The following is a 20,096-nucleotide window of genomic DNA, read 5'->3' as shown; positions in this document are numbered from 1 at the left end:
GAAATAAATCATTTGTGAAAGACGAAAGCTGGGTATCACAGGAAAAGTGTTTCCTAAATCCATGTTGGTGCGGGGTAAAAAATAAGTTTGACTCAAGAAATGAAACCAGGTGTGAATAAATTATGTGCCCCATTAATTTGCAGGGGACGCTAGTTAACGATATAGGCCTATATTTGAGCGTAGAGAAACAACTATCAGATTTGTGTACGGGAATAACCATTCTTGCCTTCCAATCACTTGGCAGAGCACCGGTTTGAAGTGACTGAGCAAATATTACACGCAAGATGACAGATGAATAAGCAATGGTGCCCTTCAGAAATTTCGAGTTGATACCGTCAACACCAGAGCATGCAGACACTTCTGAATTCTTTATCAACTTCACAACGCCAGCAAGATCAATGAAAATTGGCGACATTGAAATGTTAGGTATATCAGGAAAAACAGCACTGGTGCAATCCGCAGAATCAGAAAATACAGAGATGAACGCATCATTCAATGCTTCACAACAAACGGTGCGACCGACAGGTTCATTGTTAGAATCACAGAGTTCGATGGCACTCGATTTTTTACCGTTGACCACACTCCAAAATTTCTGAGGGCTATCTTTTAAAAGAGAAGGCAGCGTTTGCTCATTATATTTTTTTTAGATTCAGCTACAACAACCTTCTAGCTGCTCAAAGCTGCTTTGTAGGCATTCCAACGCTCAACACTTCCAGAGCGTTTTGCAGATTGGAAAAGCCGCTTCTTTTTGTTCAGTAAACGCTTAAGATGCGATTTGAACCAGGGTGCGCAAGAATCGGAGTAAATACGTTTCTGTGGTATGTATTGGTTAATCAGGGAGGTAGCTTTTTCTTTGAATAATGACCAGTTTTCTTCGACTGTTCGGGAGGCAAAACTTGGAATGTAGTCAGCGATGAACAATTCTACTTTGTTTATTGCGACAAAGTCTGCACAATTTATTGCGACAAAGTCTGCACTTCTGTAATCACGAATTACTTTGGACGAGGTAAGGGACGGCAGGTTTAAGTTCAAATCACACTGTATAACACAACGGTCACTAATACCCGCTAGATAAGTCATAGGAGAAACAAATTCCGGAGATGTAGTGAGGATTAAATCTAAGATATTCGCGGACTGCGCCGAACATCGAGTTGGCTTAAGAAGAAGCTGGTGCAGGTTGAAATCAAGACAGAGGCTTACAAATTCAATATAATCCGAGGAGCTTGCTTGGATTGTAGGGGGATCGCTCTGCCAGTTATTGCCCGGAAAATTCAAGTCCCCGAGGAGTATTAGAGGCATGGATGGAAACCTTACTGTTAGATTGTTTATAACGTCGTGCAGCTCTGAACAAAATGTGTTAGGCGAGGAAGGCGCTCTGTAGACAACGCAAACTATAAAGTTTTTTTGCTGAAAGCCTATGCGTGCGCACACTAGCTCTAGTGGTGACGTGAGCTGGATGGAAGAGGATACCAAATAATCCCGAACAGCGATAAGTACACCACCACCAAATCGCATATCACGGTCATGTCGATAGAAACAGTAAGCACCCTCGCACTCTAGAATTTCACGGTCAATAATTTTGCTAGAAAGCCAAGTTTCTGTTAAGACAACAATGTCGGCACTGTACGTGTCGACTACGGAAGATAAAGCTTCGCGCTTGTTGACGACGCTGCGAATATTTGTATACAGAAGTGAAATATTTTTTTTTGGGCGCCGGACCATGACTCCGCTATGCTGGTGAATTGCTAAGTCTATCAGAGGGCCCACTTACGACAGCATTCATTGCACGAGGATCACTTGTCTGGATTTCGCAAACCCGATCGGTTACCGCGCAGTACATGTACGTTTTTTTGCCTATCGGCAAATGGTTGAGCCGTAGCAAATATTTCTGTCCGCTAGCCTTTCCAAATTCAATCAACGTTTTATGCGACAAGCGCGTGGCACGGCAGAAATCTTCGCTAATGGAGATGCCAGTACCTTTAAATTTTTTTCGCTCAGAAAAGACCTCCTGTTTATGCTTAGAGGACAAGAATTTTACAATTATAGGTCGATGATTTTTTTACTGTGAAGGAACCTAGCCTGTGGGCTCGGTAAATTGCTTCGTCGTGTAAGGTTAGCTGAAGTAGATAGGAAAGACAGTCTCCAGTTTTAGTTCCAGACTCTGACCACTTCTCAGACGGCAGCAGGTCAGGAATTCCGTAGAATATAAGATTTTCCCTTCGAGACCAGTCTTTCAGCTCGTCCAGCCGAGAATTTATAGCCGTAGTTCGGTCTCGAACTGCTTCATCAACAACTGTTGGTAGATCATCAGCGATCTGATTTGCGTCGTATGATTCCACCAGGGATTCAACGGTTGCGAGCCTACTTGCTAAGTTGGAAACTTTTTCCTCTAGTTTTTGCTGATTAGCTCGAACCTCGGACAACATCCCCATTACCTCGGTATGGCGTGCGTCGGTTTTAGCAGATAAGGCGGCAATTGCAGCAAGAATATCTTCTTCAGGACCAAGGTTAAGCTTCAAATTCCCGGCTAGCATAAGTGATTTCACAACGTGCACGCAATCCGTCAGGTCACCAAGAATCACCAGTGGGCTTGGAAAGAGCAGCAGCAAAATATTGCTGTATCGCTTAGCGTGCAAGGAAGCGTGTTTACCAACCTGCACGATGAACAAGACAGGGTTTTGAAGCGACTGCATGGCTGCCGCTTCATTCAGCCCGCTGAAGTGGCCCGAGGAAAGTGTCGCTCTTAAGTACGTCCGGCAGACTGGTGTCGTAGGCGATGAGGAAACCAAGCCAAAGCGGGGCACGATGTACGCCATGTGGAAGGTGGGATCGGTACTGTTTCCGCCGAAACAGTTTGCTTGTCTGAATGTGATAGCCCGTGCGGCATAAAAATAAAGAATGGAAACACGCTTTGCTAGGAACGCAGATAACACAGCCGGGCGTGGCCCGGCAGTAAAAACAAACAATAAATAAACAAACCCATACATGGTTCGCAGCAATATCAATATATGGAATTGGATAAATATTTTAATATTTTCACAGGGACTAGAAATTGCACTGTGTGCTATTAAATTTGTACGGTACTGTGGGTAAAGTGCATGTGATTTATAATTTTGTAGTAATTTTTCAGCCCGTTGATGTACGCAATTGTCATTTTCCTACACTTTGTTACCCACACTGATACCCGATTTTTTCACAACCACGTAACAGGGTGGTGACGATTTGTGAAACTGCAGATTTCACGAAGTTCAAGTGGCTAAAACGTGGCAATATTTCATTGACCAAGATCAAATGCAGATTTAAAGCTATACGAGGGTATTTAGGTCCTATTGTTGAAAGAAATACTGTTAGCGAGCGGCTAGTCGCATTCGAATTTTCATACCTGCTACCTCACTCTTATTTGATCTTAGCAGTACTTCAAAAATCATTATCTTCAGTGTCACCGGAATTAAATTATACCAACTATTATAAAAACCACAACTACTCAAGAAGTCGTATTATATACAAGGGGGGGGGGGGGGGGCGAACGGGAATCTAAGACTGAAAAAATAAAAGTGATGAAAGCCCAGCGGGGCACCTTGTCAGTTCTATAAAAACTCCATGTTACGATTTGCAGCATGGCGAAACGGGCGGGCGTGCGCTTGCAGGATTCGTCAAATTTAGTTTTTTATTCAAGACAAATATGCACAGCTCCCTCGCACTGGCGTCTGTGTGACATGCCACGCTATATTGTATGAGGCCGGAAACCTGCACGGTTTAAGGTAAAGCCTTTTCAATATACGATGGCATTTGCATAATTCTGGACTTCCCAATGCGTTGCTCGACATTGTTGATTATGGTAATTTATTTAAAGTCAAGTGTTGAAATGCATTCTGCCGACAACTAGACGCAAGGCGGCATAGGTAGGCGACATGTGGACATTTGTTACAACATTCTCGAACCCCTCGTATTTTGCGAGGCAGACGTCATCTTGCACCACTCCTTGCCACAGAAGTCACACGCCGAATTTTACGTCTTGTTTATATTTCGTAGCCCTGCTTAGAATGTTCAATTCAATGCTGCTTCTAAAATGCGACATTTGCGAGACCGCAGAAAGTAACGTCCGGGGCATCTAAAGTACGTGTGTGATTGCCGCAAGTACTGGCATTTCTGCGAATCATGTGACAGCGAATAAAACTAAGTTGTCACTCTTCTACAACATACTTTTTTTTTGTCATTATAAAATATTTATTCTTACCCTCGTTCGTGTTTAAATCTCTTCTTTTTAGTGGCAAGATAATTCAATAACCAGCATATCGTGTAGGTCACCTGAGGAAGCGCCAAATCGAGATTTATAAAATCCACAGCCCACATTGTAGTGGACTTTGGGGCAGCGATAGCAACAGGAAGGATATCTTAGGCTGTCTTTGCTCCTCTACATTGTTGATCTCTATTAACACTAAATATTTGTCGTCGTAATCTTTGCCGACGCATAATTTGCGATGAAGGCAATTGCCTTTTTTCATCATTGTTGACAGTGTATTGGTAGTTAAAAGGTATCCAAAAAAATGCTGCTTTATCTCAAATACAACTAGAGGATAATACCATTTGCCACAGCAGGCAGCATACATGTTATGTGCCCAAAGGTTATTCATTTTGCCTATCAATAATGCTCCTAAAACAGTTCGCTTATAGTTTCTGCTCCGCCGAACACTTTTGTTCATGAGTGTCGGTGGCAGAAAACCTGAGCGATCTGCATCTTGGCCTATGGCCCTAGGTAAACGTTATAAGGCTGCGGGTATGTTTAAAAACGAAATGTAAGCCTTGCTACACCTATTTCACTCATCCCCAAAAGGTAGACTGCTGTTATAACATAGTCAAGAAAGTTCCAGTATTTTTATTAGGTAGCCACGAAGTATTCAGATCAAATACTGCTGCTCTATGTGCGTCATATCATTTATGAGCTCGCTGAAATGGTTTTTCTCTTTTTCTCGGTGTAGGCTTTGTTTGCATGCTACAGGGACGTCACAGAAGCGATGTCGCAACAAATTGTTGGCTTTCCTTCAGTTCATGTGATGGTCACTCTGGAAAAAGTTGCTGCAATAGCACTGCAAGAACTATGCACTGCAGCGATAAAGGTTTGCAGTGCCGCTTTTTGTTGAAGTCCTATCGCTTTCGCAGTGCTTGCAGCAGGACACTAATAGCGCAACTACTTACCGGAAGTGTTGGAGGATGCCTTCCAGTTTGAGAACGCTGATTAAATTTCTGGCGTTGCACACTCAGTAAGCTTCAAAGTGTTTATATAACCACCATTAATAAGTAATTCCCCTTCTGAGCATTGGGCAAGCTCAGCTCATGAGAGCTGCTAAAGCTGCCCCGCCAATATGACAGGCATTTTACTCTTGCTTTACTGTGAAAAAAAAATTTAGAAAATAACCTGACTGACAAATCTAAAGCCATAGAAAAGTAATATTACTTTATTCGCGAAAATAACCCGCACAAGAGTTTCTACCTTACGACTTACGTCAAATACCTGTCGCGGTGGCTCAGTAGTTAAGGCGTTGTGCTGCTGAGCCGGAGTGCGCGGTTCCATTCCCGGCCTTCGCGGCCGCTTTTCTGACGGGTGCAAAAAGTGAAAACGCCCGTGTGTACGAGATTTTGGCCCCCGTTATAGATCTCCTAGTGGTCAAAATTAATTCGGAGCCCTCCACTACGGCGCGCCTCATCGCCTGCGTTGCGTCGCCGCGTTAAACCCTAGAATCAAATAAAATTTATGTCAAATGTAAGGTGGCAAACCAAAAGAAAAGCTTGAAAGCCATGACAAACCACACCAATCTCAATGATTTGCTGCTTGAAGTTGTGCCTCCTTTCAGTCGATAATTGCGTGCGAAAAAACAACGCTCAACATTTACTGCAGTTTGGGGGACGTCGTTGTAGTTCGGGATGCTCCACGATCTAACTCCATTTGAAATGTCAGAATGGTTTCTGCTGAGAACATTCGGCAGTTTATTTAGCACAGAGAAACCGTGAATTTTATGTGAGACAGATTTAAGCAACGCGCCTTTCGGGGATGCTGGCGGATCGGCCCTGCACCTTGGAAATGAGTTCACTACGCTTACTTAGAGTGGCACCCAGGCACTCAGCTAGTGAAAAGCTTCATTCTAAGGGCGTTAAATGAGCACACGAGTGTGCCATGTCACGTTCTGGTGTAGTTTAGTGTACAAAATTTCGGGCTCGATGTTCTTGTTGATTGAAAAGCTGTAAATACTCCGGAGTGCTTTTTTACTACAGGTTTTCCCGCTCAATTTAATCCAATCGCCATACAGTTTATTCCAAGTGCCAGCCAATGTATTCCAAGTGCCATCTAATTTAATACAAACGCCATCGAATTTAATCCAGGGTCCCGCGAATTTAATACAAGTGCCAACCAATTTAATCAAAGTGCCAACCAATTTAATCCAGCTGTTGGAAGGTTGTTCAGGGGTGTTTTGTGCGGAATCAGGCGAGCCTTGCGGGTTTGATGCGCGTGGTGGGATGAAAATGTGGTGTTCTTAATGGACATTTACTAACATCCGCAGATCAGGAGAGCGGTCTCGTTTGATCGGTAGGTGGTGTGTGGTGATCGTCTGCGACATCGTCAGAAGTGTCGTCGGCTCGCGTATTGTTACCCCAGCAGATTCGCCAGCGCATTTTTACGCGAGCAGACGACGCTTCTGTCGCCAGCATGCGATATTTCTGACGATCTCGCAGACGATATTATAATTCGAAAATATTCCTTAACACTGCATAAAAGCATTGAATTATTGAAAATCAAAATGCAAAGGACATTTATGTCATGTGTCTTTATCAAAGGAAGTTCTGAAGGCATTGTTACGCGAAGTAGAGACGGTACTTCTGACATGTGTTATCGACGGCACTGTTGCAGACGACGAGCTCACAGCAACGGTCTGCGCATGTTGGTAAGTGTATATTAAGCTGTTCGCATAAGACATTTTGTCCATAATGGATCAAGAAACACCACATTTTCACGACACCACTCGCAACAAAGTCCACAAAGCTTTGCCCAATTTCGCCCAAAACTCTCCTGAACATTCTTGTGGTACCCGGAATAATTTTGTTGGCGCAGGAATTAAAGTGGTTGGCGCTTGAGTTAAATATTCTATGGACATTTGTATTAACCTAAGCCGGAAAACTTGTAGTTGCAGTCAGTTAGACTTGAGAGTGGTCAATAGTCACTTAGACATCTCATCACTTTTACCCCCCCCCCCCCCAACAGTTGATTCTGCTGTTACCCCGTTATGGCCTAATGGATATGAAATAAGCCCCTTTGATTTACTTGTTTTCATGACACACGATCCGCACATCTTATAAAATTACATGCGGTCATAACGGCTATATGACTCGACAATGTGAAATTCTTTATTTAGTGGATCTTCCACATTACAGCACCCAAGGAACAAGTTAACTGTCTTACGACACCTCCCGATATCTCGAGGTGTAATATGTAGCGATCGTACTGAATGTGGTTACATATTCTCCATGTTAATGGCAGCGCGAACAAACGAAAAGTTGTGTCTGTGATACGCTGTACATTCAACGCGACTGATGTTCTCAATGGACTCTTTTGCAGCGTTGACAAGCGTGGAGTGCCGGTGTTGTTTTTATGTCACACCTGCTGGTGCGGTCAGGAGCGCCTGTCGATGTTCCTCTAGGTAGGCCTTGATATTGAATTTGAACTTCGAAAACACCTCTTCAGTTGGATTGAAGAAAGGGCTGTAGGGCGGCAGTCTTTGAATCATGTGTTCGCTCACGGCCAAAGACGCCACTTCCGCTCGTCGATAGGCTGGAGCATTGTCAAAAATAAAGACCGCCTCTCCCAGGGGTTTATGCAGAATTTCGATTTTGGGGGGTGTCGGTAGGATGTTTGGGGGGTGTTGTATAAATCCTTAGGCAGGGTGCTTGTGGTTGTGGAATCTTTTTTTGTTTTGGGGCGGGCTGTCGAAGTCATTCTGGGTGGGTGTTGGGGGGTGTTAGGGTGGTGGGTATGAATCTCTTCCTCGCCGTCGGGGTCCTGTTCATGTGCTTGCTGCGAAGCTTCTTCAAGAAATTCGTCGAAGCCTGCCCAGTGTAATTGGTCGGCAATACTACAACGGACGATGCCGTTGGCCGACGTACAGAGCAGGATAATTACATTTGCCCCTCTGGTGCTCGTCACGAGTTTTATGGCCAGGGCACCTCTCTTCGCTCTTGCAAAACTCCGCGCACACCACACATTAAAATTGGTCTCATCATTGTAGTAGCGTGACACCATCGTGTCATCGTTTTGCAGCCATTCTGCGTTCTCCCGGCATTTCGCCTTGACTTCCGAGCTGTTTCTCTCTACCGGTCTGAGCGTGGCCAATTTCAGGGAATAGCCGTGGCCATCTAACAACCAGTCGATGCTGGAGAAACTAATCTCATGGTCTGGCATGGTTTCAACGAGGGCAGACCGAATCTGAGAAAGCGTGAAAGATGGGTTATTGTCAAAAATCTCGGTCAGCGCGTGTGCGACGGTCACGTCGAACTTCTTTGACGAACCGCCACGTTTTCTTGCGGTGCTGCGGTCCGTTGCTGCAATGGATCTAGCCGTCTGGACGTTTATGCCAAGCGTCTCAGCGAGAAGTTTTAGGTTACCACCACGCCAATAAACCTCAACTATCCAGGCTCTGTCGACATTTGAAACGGAGTTGTACTTCTTCTTTCCGTCACCCGGCGCTTTCTTCGGTCTTCCTCGGGACATTTTCTAACACCCGCAGGCCAGGACAGCGGTCTTTTTATTCCGTCGGTGCCGTGTGGTGATCGTCTGCGAGTTCCTTAGACGTATCGTCTGTTCCGGTATTGTTACGCCACCCGACTTGCCAGCGTAGTGTAACTCGCGTCAGAATTATCGTCTGCTCCTTGCGTAACAATGCTTTTAGACATTTTGTTGGTAAAAACTCAATAATGCTTTTATGCAGTGTTGAGCAATATTTCCGAATTATAATATCGTCTGCGAGATCGCCAGAAATATCGCCTGCAGGCGACAGAAGCGTCGTCTGCTCGCGTAAAAATGCGCTGGCAAATCTGCTGTGGTAACAATACGTGAGCAGACGACACTTCTGACGATCTCGCAGACGATCACCCCACGCCACCTACGGATCAAACAAGACCGCTCTCTGGATCTGCGGATGTTAGTAAAATGTCCATTAAGCTACGCTCATATGATATTTCGCACGTGAGACATCAAGGAACACCACGTTTTCTTCACACCACGCGCACCAAAGACCGCGAAGCTCGCCTAATGCCGCACAAATCACCCCTGAACAATCTTCCAACAGCTGGATTAAATTGGTTGGCACTTGGATTAAATTGGTTGGCACTTGGATTAAAATCGCTGGCACCTGGATTAAATTAGATGGCGTTTGGATTAAATAAGATGGCATTTGGATTAAACTGACTGGCGCTTGGATTAAATTATATGGCGATTGGATTAAATTGAGCGGGAAAACCTGTAGTTTTCCGCCCTTAGTTGACTTCCTTAAGGAACTGAAGAAACAACTACCCTTCGAAACAACTACCCTTCGAATGCTTACTAGCGCCCCCTACACTAAATTGGTTTCTTTTAAATAAACGCCACTCCTGGTCGGCGGTGGCACACACTTCGGCACCACAGCATGGCGTCCACATTATCAAGGTATCTCATCTGATAACAATCTAACATCATCAACACACAGAATACATAACATGGTGTCAGAAGCCGGATCACGAGGGGGTAACGCAACGTAGCAGCTATTCGACGCATCAGCAATGGCATTTTCGGTCATCCAACCACCTCAACACTTCGAGCCGGGCAGCAATCCCGCTGAAGCGTGGTCGGACTGGAAATCGGCATATCAGCTCTATGAAGCAGCGTGTGAATACTCCACCAAGCCGGAAGCAACAAGGCGAGCACTGCTACTTCACGTCATGGGACCAACAGCGCGGAAAATCGTGGAAACTTTTCATTTTCCGGAACCCGCTGAAGGTGAGCAGCGAAGCGATACCGTGGCAGCCATATTTGCGCGGCTAGACGAGAGATACCTTCCGTACAAAAATGTGACGCAAGCGATAGCCGTTTTTAACACTATGTGTCAAAAGGAGAACCAGCCGATTGACGAGTTCATCGCTGAGCTCCAGCATCAAGCAGCAAAGTGCGACTTCGGTGACAAGCACGACCGCCTTCTAGGCGGCAGGATCATCGTCGGCATTCGTGACGAAGCGTTGCGAGAGAGGCTGTTTCGCGAGAGAGACTTAACACTGGAGAAAATCATCGCTACGTGGAGAGCGGCCGAAATTTCAAAGCAGCATATGTCTTCGCTCGCAATGACTGCACATCGACAAGAACCGACTGTGGACTACCTGAACAGAAAAAGCAAACACGGTCGACAACAACAAGCTCGCAAGCAACAACCGAGAGGGCAACCAACGACTCAGCAAAGAAACAGTCAGCAGAACGAAACAGTGCCTCAGCGTACAAGCGGCAAGTGCGGCAGGTGTGGAACCATACATCAACCCCGACAGTGTCCCGCGTACGGCTCCACCTGCTATGCGTGTGGAAAGTTTGGACACTACGCGAGTGTTTGCCGTCAGACGCACAAAACAACACAGAGAAAAGTCCGCATGCTCGGTGCCGACCAAGGTGATGACTCCGAATAGGAATTATTCTTGGGAACCCTCACAGTGAACGCTGTAGAAGATTCATCAACAGACTCGTTCGAAACTGTCGACGCGAATGAGCATGAAGTGAACTTTAAGTTGGACACAGGCTCCGACGTGAACATTCTTCCTGAGCAACTATTGTCTAAATGGAGACCACAACCAACCCTGAAATCAACAAAGGCGAAGGTCGTAACATTCCTGGGTGAGGAACTCAACATTGAGTATTAATGTGAGCTCCCTTGCTCAGTGAAAGACAAGCAGAATTGCCTCAAATTCTTGTTAGTAAAAGGAGGCCTCAAGCCTATACTTGGAGCAGCTGCATGTACAAGGCTAAACTTGGTGCGCAGAGTAAGTAGCATCAAACCAGTAGAAGAAGCATGTCCTCCACCAGCACAGAGGCTTGAAGCTGTGCTTCAAGAATTTAGTGATGTGTTTGAAGGCATTGGTAGGCTACCAGGAGAGTACACCATACACCTCCAGCCAGACGCAAAGCCTACAGTAACTGCCCCTCGCCGTGTGCCAAGTGCCCTGGAAAAGACTGTCAAGGCTGAACTCAGTCGAATGGAACAGAATGGCATTATTGTGCTTGTGACAGAACCAACAGACTGGGTTCATCCTATTGTCATTGTTACCAAGAAAGATGGAAGTGTACGAATTTGCCTGGACCCAAGAAACTTGAATGCAGCCGTGAAGCGACATCATTATCACATACCAGTTGCAGACGAACTGTTTGCACGACTAATTAGATGTACTGTCTTCTCAGTTTTGGATGCCAAGAGTGCTTTTTGGCAGCTAGCCCTTGACGAAAGCAGCTCGTACTTGTGCACTTTTGCCACTCCTTGGGGACGCTACAGATTCCTAAGGGTACCATTTGGCCTCAAAACAGCCCCAGAACTTTTTCAGCAAGCACTAGACAGTATCTTTGAGCGTCAAGGTATTGTAACTACGTACTTTCATGATATTCTAGTCGCATCAAGAACACTTGATGAACATATCGCTCACATGCGTGAAGTGCTCAGCGTAGCACGAGGTAACAACCTCAAGCTGAATTATGATAAACTCAAACTGGGTTTGTCCTCTGTCACCTACCTAGGACATCAGCTGACACAACAGGGCATCACCCCTGATCCTAGCAAGGTGAAGGCTATCGAAGCTATTCCAGCACCAACTAGCAAAACTGAGCTTCTTCGCTTCCTTGGCATGGCAACTTATCTCATGAAGTTCGTGCCGAATTTCTCAACCAAGACGCAACCGCTCTGAGATCTTCTCAAGTCTCATGTAACGTGGCATTGGACTCCTCAGATGACGGATGCCTTCAACGAGATCAAGAGCAAGCTGACAACAGCACCAGTCCTGCACTACTTTGATCCAGCACAGTCTGTTGTCATATCGACCGATGCAAGTTCCTATGGCATCGGCAGCGTCCTCTTGCAGAAAGGACACCCTGTGGCATATGCATCGGCAGCACTGACATCAGCACAGCAGCTCTATGCACAGATTGAGAAGGAACTGTCGGCCGTTGTGTTTGCCTGCGGACAGTTTCATTACTACATCTGTGGTCGCAGTGTTGTTGTGGAAAAAGATCACATACCTCTCATCGCTATTCAGTCCAAGGACATCCACAAGATCTCCCCCAGGCTTCAACGACTTCTACTGCGACTCCAGCGCTACACTGTGAACTTGGTGTATGTGCCTGGCAAACACGTGACAGTTGCAGACACACTATTTCGAGCACCTGATCCAGCAGAAACCATAAAGACATCGGATCAAGAGTACCAGGTTCTAGCTTGTACATTGGTACAAGCATCAACGTCGAAGCTTACTGAGATAAGAAACCGCACAGCAACTGACGTCACACTCCAACGTGTAGCCTCGTATATTCAGAATGGCTGGCCTGACAAGATCTCAAAAGTTCCTGCAGCAGTGAAGCCGTATTACTCAATCAGAAGTGAACTCTACACAGTTGATGGCTTTCTGTGTTATGGTGAACGACTTGTTGTACCCAAAGCATGTCAAAGTGAAGTACTTTCAAGGCTGCAGATGACCCACCGAGGTATCGTCTTGTGTAAGAACACCGCTCGCCAGAGCGTCTACTGGCCCAGCATCTCCCAGGATATCGAGCACATGATATCTAACTGCGAGGTTTGCCAACGTCATCAGCGAGCTAATCAGCAAGAACCACTTCTTGACAGAGAACTGCCAGTGCATCCTTGGGAGAAAGTCGCAGTGGACTTTTTCCACCACAGTGGTGCAATTTATTTGCTTTTAGTAGACTACTATTCTAAGTTTGTGGAGGTCCACAAGATGTCAACAACCTCAGCCTCAGCTGTCATCACAGTGCTCAAGGATATGTATGCACGTTTTGGCATACCCTCAGAAGTCGTGACTGATCAAGGCCCTCCGTTCGACTCCACAGAGTTCAAGAACTTCAACAAGGAATGGGACATTGCCCACAACCCCACATCACCTCACTTCCCTCGGTCAAACGGGCAAGTTGAAAGAACTGTCCAGACCATCAAAGCAATAATGGCAAAAGCAATGTCTGAAGGCAAGGAACTCTCAGTGGTGCTGATGAATCACAGAGCAACTCCAATGAATGATCTCCTTTCCCCAGCTGAGATGCTGATGGGAAGAAGGATAAGGACGTTCATTCCATCTCATTCCAGTACCTTGCTTTCTCACTACCCGCATAAGGTGTTCCAGAGACAGCTTCACGCAAGGCAACAGGCGCAGCACAAGCACGCTGACCAGCATGCTCGACACCTGCCTCCGTTAAGCAAGCACACGCCAGTGTGGTTTCGGCATCGAGAGAAATGGGTGAAAGCAGTTGTAACACAGGTAGGCCCAGGGCCACGGAGGTATGCTGTTACATCAGCAAATGGTCAAGTGTACATGCGCAACCGACACCACCTGCGAGTGCGACACAACTCAGGGGACTCCCGAACAACAGCTGAAGACTACTTTCCCGTCGAGTCGGCAGACCAGCCACGTTAGTCACAACCACGAGCTCCTCCTGCTGTCTCCCCCTCAGACCTTCAGACTGTCCAATCACAAGTGCCCCAGAAGAAGACACGCTTGGGAAGGACAGTGAGACTTCCTTCAAGATTCCTCAAGTGATTGTTATTTTTTTGTTCTAGTTCGTTATTGTCATATCTTGTATGGTGGCGTGTTATGTATGCTTACTAGCGCCCCCTACACTCAATTGGTTTCTTTTAAATAAACGCCACTCCTGGTCGGTGGTGGCACACACTTCGGCACCACAGCATGGCGTCCTCATTATCACGGTATCTCATCTGATAACAATCTAACATCATTAACACACAGAATACATAACAAACCGCAACCTATTTTTGTTTGCAGAGTAAAAGAACCTTCTCAGCTCTTCACTAACCGATGAATCCCATGGATAGTACACTGAATCCCCATAATTCCGAACAAATTAACAAGTCATTCTGTCCTGTAGAAGCAAATGACTTGTGAAGCTGCGGGAAGTACACCATTCATTGAGTATGCGATATCTACCGATTATCAAGGATGGACAGCAGGCAAGATGTGTTAAAAATTACTCTCATAATGCTTATTCCATATGCCCTAAAGGTTGTCCCGCACTGCAGATGGCAACTGTAAGGACTGTAATACTTGTAAAGTGAAGATCTGCTAATAGGTATAAGCCCCGCTTCTCATTCCTTCTTCATGCTACAAACGCGGAGTTTTGCCGGCCGGTGGTGAACCCGTGAGCGGCTGCTGAATGTAAATGTTTGTGTGGCCTGACCTCGAAACTTTTGTGAGTGAGATGTTCACCTGGTTTTCTCTTGGGAGGGCTCTTTGACCTGGAGCGGCATGTGCGCGGCTGTTTCGCGTTCATTTCTAGTCGATTTTGTTTATTGGGTTAGCAGTAGATAGGGCATGTCGGCAAAAATTTTCGCCGTTGTTCTGCGTACACAGCCCGTCATCAGGACATAGAACAAAAAACTTAAAGCCGTTCCACTCAGTGTGAAAGCTGTCGGAAATGGAGAGCAATGATTCGCCATAATGGCCTGTACCGCCGTTATCCGCTTACTGCTACCACCCTATGCAATTCAAATTTCTCGCATTCGCAGTGCTCGCACGCCCCCTGACAGAAACTGTGCCAGCGGGAGTTCTGCTCTCTTTGTGCTTTGCTCCCCGCACGTGCCGGCGTTGCATTGCCACACTTTGCGTTTACTATCACAAAAAAAACAACCCTACGGGCTTCCTTAACTAAAGGAATGCGGGCGCTGCCGGTTAATTACGCATATTTTTTCCTCAAATGTACCTATAGTTTTCTTTGCGCTATACAAATGGAAGATATATGACAAGGGCCAGCGTTTCACGAGTTTCGAACGCTTATGATAAACGACTTGGCTTTCGAAGCCTCTGGGGTACGCCGCAAACAACAGCGTTACCCCGAGACGCCGCCTTGGTGCTCTACATACTTGGGCGATAAGGCGAGCGCCTAACGTGCTCTGGTCATTCAAGAGTTCAAGAGCTTGTGCGGACACGGGTGACGTCGGTGAGCTTGGCTGCGGTGTCGCTGCGCACGGGTCCCCGGCGCCTGGGCGGAGGTAGTGAGGTAAAGATGGCAGCGGCTTCTGCACAGTTTCAAATTCTGGGCATGTTTGGCATGCCGCGCGGATTTTTCTCGCAAATGGCGTGCGGCGAAAGCCAAGTTGCGGGCTTCTGAAGCGACAATAGCCCTTGCTGAACATCGACTAGAAAAACCGAAAGAGGCATATATATATCATAAAAAAGGCATTTTAGGCTCTAAAATGACCCTACAGGCCTGTATGGTCAAGATAGGCGCTAAAAGACCATTTAGTCAAAATAGGCACGTATATTTATTTATTTATTTTTATTTATTCAAAAATACCCCTAAAGGCCCTCACTAGGAGGGTATTACATAGGGGGCAGGATACATTGAGAACGAAAAAAAAGAATACTAGCAGCACGTTAATAGGCAAACAAATAAATACAAGTGGGTGTGAGGAAGAAAAAGAAAAAAAAAGCAAGAAAGAAGGAAAACAAACAAAAAAATCCTGAAGGAACTCTAGAACCTATAAAAGCACTTTTTAGTAAAATTAACATACGAAGTAAGTGTGTAAAAGTTCTTGGAATTTCGTCGGATCTGTAAAATTTACAATGTGAGATGGTAGGGCATTCCAATCCACAATTGTGCGAGGTATGAAGGATTGTGAATATTTGGAAGTGTGGCATTTCACACGTGTCACTTTTAAGGCATGGTCCCGTCGGGGAAAGATGGTCGGTGTCGATGAAAAGAAATCAGGATGAAGTGAAGAGTGATGGTACAGTTTATGAAACAATGATAAACGTGACAGTTTACGTCGATCTGATAGGATAGGTAAAGATGCGCGATGTTTTAGAGCCGTGACGCTGGTATGACGTGAATAATCTGAAAAGATGAAACGAACGGCACGATTTTGAAGGGATTCAATTTTGTCAACTAAGTATGCTTTGTCAGGGTCCCAAATGGCAGATGCGTACTCAATTTTAGGTCTGATGAGAGTTGTGTATGCAAGTTTGCGGAGGTTAGATGGAGCATGTTTTAGTCTGTGCTTTAAAAAACCCAATGAGCGGTTGGCGGATGCAAGAATGATGTCGATATGATGATTCCATGTCAAGTCACAGTGCAGGTTAAGTCCCAGGTACTTGTAGGTGTCTGCTAGCTCAACAGTTGTGTTATTTAAGGAATAGGAAGTTTGAATGCGCGATGCGTGGTTTGTAAATGACATAAGTTTAGTTTTAGAATTATTCAACGACATTAACCAAGTGGAACACCAAGTAGATATAGAGTCAAGGTCAGTTTGGAGGGCCAGTTGGTCAGTAGAGCAGGTTATTGTACGGTAAATAACACAGTCATCAGCAAACAGCCTGATCCTTGAAGAAACGCAATTAGGTAAGTCATTGATAAAAATTAGAAAAAGTAAAGGGCCCAGGACACTGCCTTGAGGAACACCAGAGTGTACTTGACCAAAAGAAGAATTAACGTTATTAGCAGATGTGAATTGAACCCTTGATGACAGAAAATCTTTAACCCATGCAATTACAAGAGGGTGGATATTAAGTTGTGTAAGTTTGATTAGCAATCTGTGGTGAGGTACCCGGTCGAAAGCTTTGGAAAAATCTAAAAATATTGAGTCGATTTGAAGCCCAGCGTCAACGGAAGAGTGAATATCGTTAATAAAACCAGCGAGCTGAGTGTCACACGAATACCCTTTCCTAAACCCGTGTTGGTATTTAAAGATGATATTATGTTCTTCTAAGTAGCTAATCACCTGTGAGTGGATGATGTGTTCGAGAAGTTTACAAATAGTGCTTGTTATTGATATCGGTCTGTAGTTGAGTGGTGATAAGGAATTGCCGAATTTAAAAATGGGTGTTACTTTTGCTATTCTCCAATCTTCAGGAATTGCACCAGATGAAATGGACTGTGAAAAAAGAGCGGACAAGATGCGATAGATACCATCAGAAGTATTCTTTAGTATTTTATTATTGAAACCGAGGTGGTCCGGAGCAGAAGAGTTTTTTAGTTTGTTAAGTAAAGATTTAATTCCGACTTCGCTAATCGTAATCACTGGCATGTTAGCGTCAGTAATGTTGTTTACGTTAGGACAACTGATACTGTTTTCACGGGTAAATACGGAACAAAAGCTATCGTTAAACACCTGCGCGCAACCATCCTCTGGAATCAAGGCACCATTGACTGATGAAAGCGTAATAACGGGATGCGATCGGGGGTTAATTAAGCGCCAGAACCTTTGTGGACTGTTAGTTAACATCGAGGGTAAATTGTGAGTGAAAAAATGACGGCGTGTGGTTTTAAGAAGCGCTTGATATTGTTGGTCACACATTTTGTACAGGTGCCATGAAGTCGATCCTTTATTCTTGCCTGCTTTCCTGTAAAGTCGTTTCTTTTTGTTATTAAGGCGACGAAGTTGATCGTTAAACCAAGGAGCAGTGTTAGTGCATGATATGGTAATCACTGGTATATATTTGGCGATGAGTTGAGAAAACGTTGTTTTGAAAAGAATCCAGTTTGCTTCGATAGAACAGGACCGATATTCACGCAGAAACGCTTCAGAAAAAATGGATAATTCATGGTTGATACGATCGAAGTTAGCTCTGTTGTAACACCTTATCGGTTTACTTGTTATTTTTTTCTTATGAGGTGAATAACTTAGATCTCCCGTGATGATGCAATGATCTGAAAGCCCATCGAGTTTGATGATGTAAGAGCAAAGATCGGGATTATTTGTCAGGATTAGATCAAGGGTGTTGGCTGAGGTGGCGGATAGTCTTGTGGGCTCGGTGATAAGCTGAACAAGGGAGAAATCAAGGCAACACTCAAGGAACGCAAGAGCTTCAGTATCGCTGGCGATTACAGATAACGTAGACCAGTTAATGACCGGAAAATTAAAGTCACCAAACACAATGAGCTCTGAATTAGGAAAACGCGTACAAATGTCACTCAAAACTTCACGAAATTCGTTAGCAAATAACGTATGCATGTCGGGGGGGCGATAAACAACACCAATAATGACATTAGTTATTCCACACCTCAATGACACCCATACACACTCAAGAAATGAATTGTTTGGAATTAATACAGCGATTAATTCTTTTTTTACCGCAAGAAGCACACCGCCGCCTCTACGATGTGCGCGGTCACAGCGAAAAATGTTAAACTCAGAGTTACACACCAGAATCAAATCATCCGGAATAACATCACTGAGCCAAGTTTCAGTTAGGGCGATTACAGATGACGAACATGAATCAATCAGTGATGAAAGCGCCACGTTTTTTGACATTACACTCCTAATATCAGTAAACAAAAAACTTTGGATGGTGGTGGAACTATTCTGCGCACTGGAAGGCGAGGGGAGGTTAGTAGCTGGGTGTAAACGAAAATGTCGCTGTCCTGGGCTTGCCGAAGGGCTTTTACCTTGATGAGTGCTAGGGGTCTGCTGCGCAACATGCACTGCGCAATCGCCATTTGAGTCCCAAGTGTACGTATCAGTGTTAATAAGTAGTTTATCGAAGGATAGACGGACACGATCACCGTCTTTCTTAATAGACTTGGAAAAATGCAGCAGTTTTCGGCGTTTATCACGAACAGCCTGAGAGTAGTCGCGAGAAATACTCAGTGTAGTGTTTTTTAATTTGAAACCACAGCTCATCACTGTATCGACTTCTTTTTCGCTGTAAAGTTTAGCTATAATAGGCCGCGGTTTGTCAGGGGAAAAGCGGCCTATCCGGTGAGCCCTCACTACAGTCGATACTGTTAGTTCTAGCTTAGTAGAGCAAAATTCCTTAATGAGGCGCTCAGATTCGTCCCATGCCTCAGATTTGTTAGGATCGTCAATGCCATAGAAGAGGACGTTCGACCTGCGAGAGCGGTTTTCCAAATCGTCAACTCTCTCTTGGACTTTAGAAAATACTTCGCTTCTAGTCACGGCAGTGTCCGGAAGCGTCGCCGATTTCATTTTAGCCTCCAATTTTTCTACACGCTTTGTTAGGGACTCTAAGTTATTTTGCAGTGTTATGTGAACCTGTAGGATTTTGTTAACTCCTTCAAGAAGGCTAGTGTTACTGGCCTCCAGTCTCTGCACAGCAGAAAATACAGATTCGAGCTTTTCTTCCTGAGCCTTGGTCATGGGACCAGGGTTTCATTCGATGTCCCCAGCAAGCATCAAGAGCCGCCAAATGTACACTGCATTTGCACGAAAACGCTTCAAAATGTGGGGTGGCCACGACACCGCTAAGAGACAGACATCATCATCCCGGTAACAACAGCAATCATAGTAACTGACCTGGAAAAGCATTCCCGGTGAGTGGCGAGACATTTCCCAAGCGGTGTCGTGGCCGAAAGCTGCGTCGTAGGCTGTGCGCTTTATAGTCTCCGGGTTATCAGCAGCCAGCGTCGCGTGTTGCCAGATGCGATACCGCGGCTTGTCCAGAACTGGCGGTGAAACGAGTGTTGGCGCCGAAACTTTGTCACTGAAGATCGGGGAACTGCAAGCACCGTCCCTGGGGGCGAGAAGCAGCGTTGACTCGGGAGGCACCAAAACCCCGAGCGTAGATAGCAGCAGCATCTGGAAAAGCATTCCCGGTGAGTGGCGAGACATTTCCCAAGCGGTGTCGTGGCCCTAACCATATGAACCATAAACTCTTGCTTAAAATGATCCCCTTACCTTAGCGCAGTGCTTCTCAAATGGGTGTCCGGGGACCCCGGGGGGTCCTTCAGAGCATTTGACGCTACCGGAAAGCCTCCCTCAAAACTATTCCCCCGTCATTCCTTTCTCGAATTTTTCTACCACTTCCTTGCAATACAAAAAGGTGACTTCGCCGCATTTCATGCACGTTTA

The 20,096-nt window shown here is 45.4% G+C and overlaps 1 pseudogene; it reads right to left on the bottom strand.

The window, feature by feature from the left end:
- Window positions 1-2,693, bottom strand: part of LOC144180183 (uncharacterized) — a 56,397-nt pseudogene extending 53,704 nt beyond the window's left edge.
- Window positions 2,694-20,096: the final 17,403 nt, after the last annotated feature.

Source organism: Haemaphysalis longicornis, unplaced genomic scaffold, assembly GCF_048455015.1.
Source record: "Haemaphysalis longicornis isolate Haplotype H1 unplaced genomic scaffold, Haemaphysalis longicornis Haplotype H1 scaffold_4, whole genome shotgun sequence".
NCBI classification, from domain to species: domain Eukaryota; kingdom Metazoa; phylum Arthropoda; class Arachnida; order Ixodida; family Ixodidae; genus Haemaphysalis; species Haemaphysalis longicornis.
This window is presented reverse-complemented; position numbering and strand designations above follow the sequence as displayed.